Source organism: Callospermophilus lateralis, chromosome 8 (genome assembly GCF_048772815.1).
Source record: "Callospermophilus lateralis isolate mCalLat2 chromosome 8, mCalLat2.hap1, whole genome shotgun sequence".
Lineage (NCBI taxonomy): Eukaryota > Metazoa > Chordata > Mammalia > Rodentia > Sciuridae > Callospermophilus > Callospermophilus lateralis.
This window is the reverse complement of record NC_135312.1, coordinates 22,626,392-22,640,581: the sequence shown is the minus strand read 5'-3', so window position 1 is coordinate 22,640,581 and position 14,190 is coordinate 22,626,392.

Here is a 14,190-nt window from a genome sequence, read left to right as displayed (position 1 = left end):
CAGTGCTATTTCTGGAAGATTCCAGTGGTCTTATTTATTCAAAGTGTCCAACAATAAACCATTAGGGAGAGTGCCTGGGGTCCTATCATGAAGTTTCTATCTCTCAAACCCCATGTTTGAAATCTAAGAAGCTACAGAAATTATTTTCCTGTGTCCTTATTAGTCCTTCAAGTCAACAGAGAAAAAATATATATTTAGTTTCTTCCAGCAGTCTAAGTGTGGCTCCATAGCTTATTTATCCATTCCAGCTTTTCTGCCTCTTTATCTAGAATGAGACTATATTCAACTTAGAAAAATCAGCATAAAGTATCACAAATACTTAAGACATTCAAAACCATAGAAGATGAACACTAAAAGTTATTTCACAATCAATGTATTGCATAAATGCATTTCTGCCCAATTTGCATGTACCTAACTTTGTAATGTATACCTATGTGTGACATGTAAAATAAGTAATGAATGTATAATTATATTCCCTTGAAACCCATGTTTCACCCTTGCAGGTACATCTTCCAAAATGTCTACTACTGATTCTTTTTTGAAGGGTCTCAAAAAGCAATAATACTGGGGCTACTGGACTGTCTTTAAAAATATAACATGACTGGCAAAACAAAAGCCTAAAATAAAGAGATTCTCAAGAGTGCAAAGAAAGCAAGTGTTTTGATGCCTGCACTCAATTACTGTACTATAAAGTGTTCATTCCTTTGGAAGGAACTGTTATTTTTCAAAATAATGCTAAGTCCCAGCAGGTGCCATCACCGTGCACCGCACAGACTGTGTATCCGCCAAACTCCAGTAATTATTCAGACCAGTCAGACGCTGTGTGTACTCTACACAAAGTCAGCATTCAGATTGTTTGTTGGATCTTATTGTTAGGATCATGACATTCATTACTAGGGACTAAACCCTTCATTACACAGTTTGTCAAAGTCTTCAAGCATTAGAGTATTTGAAAATGAACAAGTGGAATTAGTTTCCTATTGGGAACTCTCAGAAGAAAAAAAAAAGAAAAGAAAGAAAAAAGATTTCCAAACTACATGTTACTTTGTCACCAATTAGTGACAGTTTTTTTCACTGGAATGTCAGTCAGATCTGCAAAAGTACCCAGTATTTAAAAGAAAACAAGGAACATTGGCAACAATAGCATAGTTCTGAAAGTTTACTTTTCCAAAATATTATCTTTCCAAATATCATATAATACCTTTGACATTCAATGGAATTTAGTTTGCTTGCAACAGATATATGATTTGAGAAAATAAAAGTGCTATTAGAATGAAACGTTAATGATCATATAAGACTCTTGTAATCACTATTTTATTTCAGTTGTGTTGTTCGACATAAATGGCCCTATTGATGTTTCATGAAGGCAAAACATCCATTACAAACATTAGATCAATTATTGACTATTGGAAATTCCCAAAGATCACCTTTTATTTCTTAGTCATGCTCACTATTGCCTCTAACTTTAATATAATACACTTCATAGAATTCTGTTCATTTTTTTAAAAATAATAAATTCAAGTTTCTCTTCAATGGAGCATAAATCCAAAGAAACTTGGCAATCTCTAAGAGACAGAACATTTAATGCATTCCAAATGTATTCAGAGCCAAGAAAATGTGTGTGTATTTCAGACAATTGTTTGGGACTGTAGATTCCTCAGATGACCATTTCTGTTCAGATTACCCAGGCCTATCCAAAGACCCTGTAGCCTGGCCATTACATTTTCTCTTTCTCTCTGAATGGGTTTGTTGACTTTTCTGTTTCTTTTCCTTTAATTAATATATATCTTACTTTAAATCATAGGCTAGACCCAGTGAGGCTAAGTGTCTTCTGCAGTTCATTGTTTTGGGTCCCAATTCCAGGGACTATCTTTTCTTTATTCAGATATTTTTCAACACACTCCTTCATTTCTTACTGTTACTCTTTCTGGTGTGACTATTTTACTAAAGGCCATTTCTGGATAATACAATCATCCATTAACCTTGTTTTTTCCCCACTTATCCTCCTAGAAGTATTTATGAAAAAAAATGTTTATAAATTATATTATATAAATTATTCTCATAAGGGAAGGAATGACTTCATGGAAGTCAAGTAGCCTATAAAGGTAACAAATCCAAAACAAAACTATAATTTGAATCTCTAAAGTCACCCAAATATATTATAGTTCATGTGTGAGACAGAGAAAGAGATTGATCTATCAACAGAGGCCTATAATATCTTTTTTCTCTCCCCTCTATTTTCCTAGTTATTTAGAGATTTGGCTTTCTCTAAAACAGATATGTATTTTCTAACTTGGAGTTATTGATATCTGTGATTTCTTTTAAAACAACCTAAATGAGACTGTCCTTGTTTAGGACTTGACTTTCATAATTCAACCATTTCTGATTCACAGGTATACAAATTTAACAAATTGTCTTGGCCCCCTGCAGTTTCCAATTATTACAGTTTACGTGATTTAAATTAAACTGTGGGCCTAAGCCTGCCCTAGGGAGGGAGTCAATATAGGATTCCTTACTTAGCATTCTGAGACCAAGCAAAGGTGGGTCCCAAGCCCCCAGTGCAGCTTCAGAGAAGAAATAAATCATTGGAACTGAAAGAAGTTGTTTTAGCCCCAGGAGAAAAACTCCCTTGTCATTGAGCCAAAGTTACAGCAGTTAGAATAAGTTTGAGGAAGAACAACTGTCTTACATCCTGAGTAGACCGTGGACTAAGGTATCAGCAGCCATGATGCAAATAAGAATGACTGAGTTAAAGTGAAAATGAAGCCACCTATAATAAGATATAAATGCACCTGAATATTTCACTGTAGTATTCCTTGTTCTAACAAAGAAATCTTTATTAAAAAATTTAAAGTTCATTATTCATTAAATAATTTAATACGTACCCATATTTCATTTTTTACAATCTTGTGGCAAAATGTTCAACATTCTTGTGGCCATCAGTGAGCAAATGAAATGTTCAAAACTTACTCTTTCAAATCTGGAATGATTTTGAAGATATTATACGTCACTCTCTTCCTCTGCCTCTCTTCTAATTCTTGGTATTGCCCATAGATTTTCTAGCATGGAGGATAGCTGGAGTCATGGAACAACGTGAACACTTCCCAAGATTCACATTGTCTTTTACCCAGTGACACATAAGAACACCAAGTAGTTGATTATTTCAAGAGTAATGAGGAAAAGATGTGATTGGAAAATAATAGTCCATGGGATTCACATTTTGATTATTTAATAATTATAAAGACGTGGTCATCATTAAATTTAGATGAAGTTGAAATTCTTTGTTCCCTTCTACCTTATTCCTTCTCCCTGACCTTACTTCTAGGACTCTATTAGAGGACATTTCTTTACATTCCTTATGAATGTTCCTGTATTTACTATGAGGTTATTTATAGATAAACCTATTGTAAGTTAAAAATATTTTCCATCCATAATGCATTGAATATATCCACCCTATCAGTCAACTGAGCTTAGCAATGCCATACATTTTAGTGTATTATTTTTCCCCCTAGGGACCACATGGGCAACTTGGAATTGTGGCTAGCTCCCTCTTCCCAGAATCATGAGAGACACTATTGTACTACATGTGGTCAGCCTTGGAAAAGATCAAAATTCAAAGTTTGAAGTAAAGTTTCTAGGGAAAGTGTACCACTTTTGTACAATCATAAAGTTTAAAAGTTAAGTCACACCATCTCAAGTCGAAGAACATTTTAAATACATATATTGTCATAGGAGGAAATTTTAGGTAATGTTAGGGTAGGGTTGTATTTTGTAGGAACAAAATTGTTTTCTCTTATTCAACTTAACCTCTCAGGTTTTGCCAACTAACTTTGCCTTTGAAGTAACTCTTTTGCAGATCAATATGTGGGAATTTCTTCATTGTTTTTTTCATGATTTATCAGTTCCAAGACTGAAAAGAGAAGTTCTTATTTGTGGGATTGTGTATATAAATATTTTTTTCTATACTTTTATTAGAAACCAATATGATTGGATATAAGTTTGTCCAAGGGAAATGACTCAACATGGTGAGTTTGAAAATAAAATTGTTTCTGTGTAGTAAAGGATTCATAGGAATGGTACCACATTAGGCAGATAAAATTCTGATAGAAATCTTTCTGGATTGGCAGACTAGAGAAAAGGATGAGGCCAATAACAAAAATGCAAATGAATAGAAAAATTCTGACAGGGAAAATGCCAGAAACCAGGAGCCTAAAAATCTCTGAACAAATACAACCTCCATCTCTACATGGCTCCTAAGGAAGTTGGGCACCAGGGAGGACTACAATCATCCTGGTTCAGAATAAAGGAACAGGACTATGATTTGAGTTGCTGCCTGATGGTGAATTTAAGTCATTTGCCTGTTAAAACCAATGCACAAAACAGAATAGTGCGTTCTTCTACTCTTCTGAAAAATATAGTCTCTACCATATAGCAATCACAATACCTAATATCTGGTAAATATTTTAAAATAGTGAACATAAAAAAGTTACAGTTGGGATGACTCAGATAAGAAAACTAACAGATAAAGATTTTAGCTCAACTATTATAGCTCCGCTTAGTGACATAAAGGGGAATGCACACATAGTGAACAAAATGTATATCTGAGTTTTACAGCAGAGAGTAAAAACCAAGGAAACAATTTCAAAAGACCATCAATGCAAAGAAAGTGTGAAACAAAGGTGGGATCTTGAGAGAATGGATAATGTGGAAGGTTAAACATATGCAAATATTCTGATTGTATAAAATTGAAACATGACTTAAATAGGGAAAATCAAATATGCTTTTGAGAAAATGGAATACATGTTTCCTGGAAGAACACCTTAAAATTGAACATCAAATCAGCTTCTGTTAAAATCTGGATATTTGAGATACCTTTGCAACAACCAAACCATAGTCAAGTACCTAGGAAAGTGTGTTGTGGTGAATTAAACTAAAAAAAGATGGGATTTTTTTTATAATTTTATCTTATCATTTGTATCATGCATCCAGCTAACTGGTAGAGTGAGGAGGGTTGAGGGTTGTTTTATTATTAGTGGACTGAGCTAAAGTATTAGAAAAATAGAATAGATTAATAGCTAGTTATCATTTTACCATTTAAAAGTTGGTCTACTTTAAAAATTCTAAAAGTACGCACTCAAAGGAACTTATTTCTGCATGTGATACTCATTTATTTACTGAAGGAATGGCTCTTCCTGGAACCACTCCCTACCTGAACAGAGAAAAATGAGTCATCATTATTGGCTCTCCACAAATGTAATGATGATGTTAATAGCAAATTGATTAATAAATAATCTTTCAACATTTGTAAGTGTGAAATTACAAAGTAAAACTGCAAATAGAAATCCCTGTAATCATTTTTTTTTCAGTGCATAGCTCAGTCTCAGACTGTGACTCCTCAAAGCAAAGCATGAAAACAAACAAACAAACAAACAAAAAACGGACATGATGTTATAGAGGATGCAATTCCAGAAACAGAAATAAGACTAAAGTGCAAAGAAATGAGTCTGGCAGCAAGCAAACACAAATGAATATTTCTGAGCTAGCCACCCTAAGTAAAACAAACAAACAAAATTAAAACACATTCACAAATTGCTCAATCTCCAAGTTTGATCTTTTAAATGAACTTCACTAATTTCTTTTTACACAAGGATATCAAACTATCTGGGTATAAGTATTTCTCCAATACTTAACTTCCTAGAAAACATCCACAGGTTCTTAAAGAGGTGAAGTAATGACTGTGACACCACATAGGTAGTATTTGAAGGATATTCACAGAGCCATTGGAGATGATATCATCCCAACATCACCCACACAAGACAGGTACCACTCTTCCTCGTCACTGCTGCCAGTGTTATTGCCACATCACTATTGATGGCTTTAGTGAAGTGGTGGCCATTAGACCCTACAGGCTGGGGAAATATATTGGGGGCTAAGTTCTCATATGTTACATAAGAAAATCATCAATATTCCCACTTCCCTGAGATTTTTAGTCACTTTCACATTCCTGTGCCAATAAAACTCTGGCATCTCAAGTTCTCTTTATAAGCCTACTTCAAATCTAAGTTTCAAGGAGGCACTCCAGAAATTTATTAGAAATTTCCATCCCTCCCTGTCATCTTTAAGCCTCCTTCAGAGAAGGAACCTGAGGCAAAAGCTTGGTGAATGTTCTTTGAGACGGAATCTTATTGTAGCATGAAGGGAGAGAGCCCTGAGACAGCAGAAGAGAGAGTAAACACAAGAGAATGTGTAGAGCTGGCGACCACTTGATAACCAGCCAAGGTGAAGACAGTCTTGAGGGCTTCTCCTCCAGGAGGCTGTATGATAGATCATATCCTGGGAAGTTCATTAGGAAAAAGAAGAATTTATGCCCTATTTTTCATCAACTTTAACTAAAGAAATTTTTCATTAACTAAAGTTGCCTTTGGCAAGATTCCCTTCCTGTTCAGTTTTAATTTCCTACATTTCCTTGTTGCTCACATATTGATCCTAAGGAAATTCCCATGGCAAATTATGGCTTACCAGCAACAGGGCTGCCCCAATATCATGGTTACTGATCATTAATGCCACAGCCCATACAAATTCGGTCATAAAAGTGGAAGTTCTGGTGAAATAAGTGACCATGAGCACCAAGTGACAAAGATAGGATGAATAGTGGCACATCAGAAAAGTCTTGACCAACCATATCCACACTGAAAACTGCACATGAAAACTGAGAAAAAGATGCAAAGTTTTTAAAGCATGGGCATGATCAATTCTGAGTCTCCCACTAATTTGACATATGTAAGTTGACAACTGTCCTAATAAGCCAGACTCCCTCCAAGAGTGTATAGAGAAGTATAAGCTCTTCTGTGAGAGGGCTATTTTCTACCTGCTCACAGTAACCCCCATTGTCATTAGTGACATGAAAATAAAACTGGAAATATACTCAACCTGAATAAAACAAAAAAAGGAAGAAAGGGAGAGAGAGTAGGATAGTGTGAGTACAGCCGTCAAAGATAAATTTTACTAAGCTAAATTTCAAAATTGAAAATGCTGTCTATATTGTAAACTCATTGGATAAAAAATGTTTTCATTTTACCATTTAAAAGTTGGTCTACTTTAAAAATTCTAATAGTACTCACACAAAAGGACAACATTTTATCTAGTGATAAACAAAAGTCTGTGTGTCTGAGTCTTTTAAATACAACATCCCAAAGACAATAAGCTAAAATCTGTAGAAATTGGAGCATAAAGGCAGGAATCTGTCACATTTGACCAATGGTATATGTCAAGTTCCTATAATAATCACTGTCACATATCAGATGGCCTGAATACTTCTTTCAAGGAATAAATGAATTTATGTTAAAGGAAAATAATGACAAGAATTACAGATTAAATATATGATTATATTTTAAAAATTAGTCTGGTAATTTTTCTATTGACATTTATTTTAAAATTAATGCATTGATTTTAAAATATGATTTTTAAAAAATATCTTTGTAGTTGTTGATAGACCCTTTATTTTTGATTTATTTATATGCAGTGCTGATAAATGAACCCAGTGCTAGGCAAGTGTTAACAATGAACCACAGATTCAGCCTAAATACAGAAGTTATATACTACACTATCATTTAAGTATATCATAAATATACATACTATTAATATTTCACATTACTTGAAATATTCGTATTATATATTACATACAATATTTCATAATGTTACACAGTTTGGGAATTATTTTATTTAATTTAATTAATTTATTTTTTATTGATTTTTTTAAATATATGAAAGCAGAATGCATTGTAATTTATATTACACTTATAGAGTACATTTTCTTCATATCTCTGGTTGTATTTAAAGTATGTTTACACCAATTTGTGTCTTCATACATGTACTTTGGATAATGATGTTCATCACATTCCACCATCTGATGGGAATTATTTAAAAGAGTTCAATGTCAATAACATTTAGTGACTACCCATTTGGAAAGTATTCATGTACAAAATGCATATGAGAAGATTTTAATTTCTCAGATGATCGTTTTTCATTCAGCATTGACCTTGAATATGTAGCAGGCAACTTGAAAGGCAGCAGCTTTTTGACGATGAACAACTTAGACTTGGTCTCTGACAGTGCTTCTGGTTAATTACACACTGTTAATGAAACTAAAGAAACAGTTCAATTGTGAAATAATAAAAGTTATTGTAACAGTTAATTGTTCTGTTAACATATAGCGAATAATTATGTTGAATGGAAGAATATATGAATCCTTATGTGTCCTTATGTAGGACTCCCAATTTCTTTCCTTTCTCTTTCTCTTTTTTGGTGTGCCTCTCTCATAAAACATCAATTTCTGAAAGAATTTTATATAAAATTTCTTTACTTATTTCATATAAATTCCCACGAAATTTTCCTAGACTCAATCATATACAAGTTCAGAGGAAATGATAAAGAAAACAGAGCCAGCCATGGTGGTCTATGACTGTAATCCCAGCTGCTCAAGACGATCATGAGTTCAAAGCCAGACTCAGCAACTTAGGAGACCTAAAAAGAAAAAAAAAAAAAGTGGGGTCTGGTAATATTGATCAGTGTTTAAGTACTCCTGGGTTCAATTCCAGGCATCCAAAACAAAACAAAACAAAAAACAGAGGTGCCTTATTTGAAATGTAAAAAAAAAAAAAAAAAAAAAAAAAAAAAGTAAAGAAAAAGCTTAAGACCAAAGAAAACTATATAAATTATATTAGGCTTCCATCAAATCTATCAAAACTTTCTTCAATCACTCACAAGTAATATGACTTGTCTATGAATAAACACATTCATTAAAAGGAATGACTCAGTCAAAATACATTATCTTTTTCTTCATGCTTCTCCTTTTCATTTTTAGGTACAGGTAACACAGTTAGAACATTTGAACTTTCTTTTTGTTACAATGTAATCCTGTATTTAAGAACCTGTTAAAACTCAGCATTCCTTTGTTTTTACATTCTATCAGAAAAAAAGGAATCTATTTATGTTTTTGTAGTTCCAATGCATTCAGTGCACTGATTTTAAAAACTATCATTAATAGCACAACAACATCATCTTCATCTTTCACAATTTTGTATTATATGCAGTTCATTGTGAGTTTCTCACCTCTATTAATATAGTTTTTCAGGCAATTGATAAGGCACTTGCATATCTAGTAGTTTATGTTATAAACTTTTAGCCTTTGTGATAAAAAATATGGCAGGTATAATTGACTCTCAAATATGTGCAGATTTTCAATCACAGTAATATCCTTAAATTTAATTTGAAACATACTAACTTGATCATGGTTTGTGCACTTTATTCTCATTATCACTGTTATATTTGCATGTCTTTGTTCCAAAGGCTAAAAAGATCTTTAAAGAAAACAAACAACAAAAAAGTTTCCCTACCTATAATAGACTTACAACCATCATTCAATATTATACACATAGATCTAACAACTCTTCTTTTTAATTCATTTATGTTTTTTCATCAAATAAGCATGGCTTTTGAACTCAAATATAGACAGTTGTGTTTTCAGTTTTTAAAAGATGTAAGAGAAATATTAGGAACAAAGAACAAAGGAATATGCTAATTCTACTGGAAAATGTGTTATTAATGTATTTGTTGATGTACATAATTTTCTAATAAAACTATTTGTTTTTGAAAGTTCTAGATTTCAAACTAAAGTGAGAGTCTGTTTCTTCTTATTGTTATTTTGTATTTATTTATGTTCATAACGTTCTTGGAAAGATAAACTAGACACTTTGTACTTAAAGCATTTAGAAAACAAGGGGAAAAAATGTCATAGAGTAACACCAAGCACAAGCTCTTTATTTTCTCCAGAGATTCCTAAGCCTCATATTCAATGGCAAGTAATGAGTTCTGCTGATTTTGTACAACGTAGATTTATAGTTGTGCTGATGTTGACTGAATGATAATCTTTTACCCAATAACTTTGTTGACTCCATGGGGAATAAAAACCACTTCACAAAAATCCCCTCCTTGATTCACACACAAACAAGGGGTTAAGTTCTGAGACTGTAAGCCTACTTTGTGTATGTGTGCATGTGTTTTATAACACTTTTCTTCAGACCTAGCACTTGCATTTCACCTGCTCTCAATCACTCAGCCTTTTCATTGCCCATGTGTTGATGTATGAAGCAGGGGATAATATAGTACTCCATTCTAAAGAGTCTCAGTGGGAGGGATAAAAAAAGGAGGGAAAAAATCTTACCTTTTATAAGACTTCAGTATTTCCATGTATTGTGCTTTTTCTCTCAAAAGATAATTGAGTTTCATAAGGGACTTGGCACATTTTCAGAATACAATAAAAATCATTAATGAGCTAGACTATTCTGAAATGGTATTTATTGAAAAACCAGTTTCTTGCTGAGCTGCTGAAGTGCACAAACCCTTGTTTGCAAGATGTGCCTGCCGTGCAGTCCTTCAGTATAAAAAGGGGTGCCCCATATTGCAGATTTAAAGTATATATGTGATAGGCAACTCTCACAAGAACAATATGGAAGAATATGAGAACATATAGTTTCTAGTAAAGGTCAATACTTTACATATTGTTAATCTATAATCTTTATAATTAGGGTATTATTTTAAACATTTAAAGCTAAATCATCCATTAGCTTTACATTTGTGGAGGATATTATCAACTTAATATTGTTCTCATGTTTTTAAAACACAACTCGGAAGAGCAGGTCATAACACTGAATGTCCTTCATACTCATGTAGATAGAATCATTCAGTGAGTTTCCATTCTGAGAAATAATCCTGTGGTAGTTTAGAAACTCACTTAATTACTTTTATTTTGTCTCTCTCTTAGGAAACTGAGTTCAGCAGGCAGAAAAAGTCAGTAAACTTGGGGTCAATAACCGCACAGGTGTTTGATTTTGAAGGTGTGGTTTGATTTGAATGGTGTGCTTTCCAGCTGGCTTCCAAGCAGTTCTTTGTTTCCTGGCTGGGCTGTTTTAAATTTGCATCTTTCCTCCCTTCCATCTTGACTGCTTTATTATGGTCTTGAATTTACTGGAGGTTTTCACTAGGATCTGTAGGAAACTTCTATTACAGGGTAGAACCCTTCATCTTCATTGTCCTGTGTGTTTGTAGTAGTAGGGCTAAGTTTCTGTTTGCCATGAGACGAAATAAGGAAGGAAGGAAGGAAGGAAGGAAGGAAGGAAGGAAGGAAGGAAGGAAGGAAGGAAGGAAGGAAAGAAGGAAGGGAGGGAGGGAGGGAGGGAAGAAATGTGAGAAAGTGTGGGTAGGAAGTGAGAGGAAGGGGACAGAATTTAAGGGGAAAGGAAGGAAGGGGAAAAGATAGAGAAAAAGTTGCAAAGAAAGAAAAGGTTAAGAAAAGGAAGAGTGGGTTCAGTCTAGAATCCCAGCTTTGCACCATTGTGACTTGATAGGTTGCTAACCTTGAGTAAAGAGGCACACTAATATGTAGTAGAACATTTCTTCATTGCCCAAACAGAAATCCCTGATTAGTTGTAGGCTGCATTAAAATACAACCTGTTGCCTCTACTGAAACCAGAAAGTGTTCTTCTTGCCATGTGTTTAGAAAGCAAGGTAAATGTTAGAGTCCTTGCAGAGCTGATGAGAGCTCATACAGGAAAATATTAAAAGCTGTTGGATTGGATACATGCAGTAGACAGTTAAGTTCCATGACTACACTCCTTCAGGCTTCATGGAATTTCCGTTCACTATTTACTCACATACACTGCACATGCTTACATTCTTAAACTCCATGTCTTTCTTTGTAGCTCCTTAAAATCACTGCACCAGAAGGTATGATTTTAGCAAGAGAATTAAAGCAAATGTCTGGTCAAGGAACTGACATGGACCTATTATCATGGGGAAAATTCAAATGCAACTTCCCAAAGGTGGAGAGAGATATCAGGGCCCCAACTAGCCTTGAGGTACCAGCTACCTGGAGGAGGAAGAATACTATGTAAGTCTAAGTCATAAGTCCTCAATCAGGACAGCTTCCTCCACGGCCTCATCCTCTTGCTGACCTTGAAGAACCCCTTCTACAAAAATTCCTTTGGTGTTTTTCACTATAAGTAAAGCATTTGTAATTTTTTTCCTTTGTTAAGTCAAACCCATCAGGTCTTTTCCACCCGTGAAGCCTCTGCTTTCTATATGAATATTTCCCATGTGTTTTGCTTTATTTCTTAACATTACTTTTCAGACTTTAATTTCCAGCCAGCCCACACTTTCAAGGGGCAGGTGACACATCAGTAAACCAAGAAACCAAAAGATGTGATGTAGAATCTAACACTAATTTATTGTATGATCTTAACCATATCAATTCTAACCATAAACTCTGTTTTCTTGAAAACAAAAATTTAAAATATAATTTTTGTAATGTTCTATAATTCAGCCTTTATTGTCTCTATTTTTTCATACGCTTATCTAATTTAGAGTATTCCTAAGCCCGCCTTGTTCTCATGTTAAAGCATTTGTTCACACAATTTTCCTCTCTTTGCTTTCTCTCTACATAGTCTAACCATACTTGAATTTACCAGCAAGGTCTTCAAGTCACTGATAGATCTGTGTTTATGCTTTCATTCTTTGTTGTTATTATTGTTGATACTTGAGATTGAACTGCCACCAAGCTGCATCCCCAGCTCTTTTTATTTATTTACTTGTTTTATTTTGAGATAGGGTCTCACAGGCCTGTCATGTTACCACCACAGGGCACAGTTTTCTTTAAAGTACTGCTGATGGGGGCTGGGGATGTGGCTCAGGCGGTAGAGCGCTCGCCTGGCATGCGTGCGGCCCGGGTTTGATCCTCAGCACCACATACAAACAAAGATGTTGTGTCGGCTGAAAACTAAAAAATAAATATTAAAAAAAAATTTCTCTCTCTCTCTGTCTCTCTGTCTCTCTGTCTCTCTCTCTCTTTAAAAAAAAAAAAAAAAAAAAAAAAAGTACTGCTGCTGTATTCCTAAGCTTTTCCCTGAGAATTAAAGCTAATTTGAGATATGTCAAGCACTGGGTCCTTGAATTCTCACTTGCACCGAACCCATCATATACTTACCCAAGTTTATAAGTGGTTATGTATCCAATGAGTGGCACTAACTGATGATCAGAAAACTATTTAAAGATCATAAATATACTGGGAATAATGGTTTATGCCCATAATCACAGATACTCCAGTAGCTGAAGCAGGATGATAGCCAGTTTGAGGCAAGCCTGCACAAATTAGCAAGTCATTGTTTATAAAATAAATAAATAAATAGGCCAGGGATGTAGGTCAGTGGTAGAAAAATCCTGGGTCCTGGTTTCAATCCTCAGTACCACTGGGAGAAAAATAATAGATACTACCAGAACTTCTCCCTCCAGCAATGATGATGCAACTTAAATCAAAATTTCACACAAAGTGATGGAACTAGTATTTTCCCCCATTTCTTTTTGTGTCCTGCCTTCATATTTACCACCTAACACCCAAGAACCTGTCATTTCATCACTTTATATTTCTGCTTTCCCTTTAATGTGTCATGCCCATCTTCTTTTTCCACTGTGCTTCCTAGACCTGTAGTGCAACTAAAAGCTAAATGCATCCCCCCAGTTTTTAGCTTACTAACTTTAATCTTCAATCTTACAATTTGAGCCTATTTCCTTGTTCAACATGTTAGCTATGTTAAAGACTAACTTTTGCTATAGCTAAGAGAAGTTGACATGCAGTGCCTCCTTAGCACACAGTTTAGATTTCTATGTTCAAATCAGCTGCTTCAGATATCATCCAGTTCCTGCTGTGAGGAGGAGCAATCGGAAAATTTCATGATTCATTTCTGCTTGCATCGCTAAAGAGGCATGGCATCTCTGATTTTCTCTTATCCTCTTAGTTCTGGGCTGTTTCTGCTCAGAGAAAGGTACTTCAGTCCTTGTTAAGTCACTGTATGTTACACCTGTGCAATATGTTGCCAAAGAGTATGGTCACTTTTATCTTTTATCCTTCTGAACTTCATAAATATTTATACTGAGTTATATAATTTTAGTTCTTAAATCTCTTCTATTTTTCTGAAATTAAGTAATAATTTTCTGTCCCTGAATACCCTTAATAAACAGATCTTTTCTCTCATTACTCTCCAGAAAACAACTTTTCACAATGATATTACCTGATATATAGCCTTATATAAAGAACTTAGAATAAATAAACTTGTAATGTTGATAATCACTTTTCCTCTA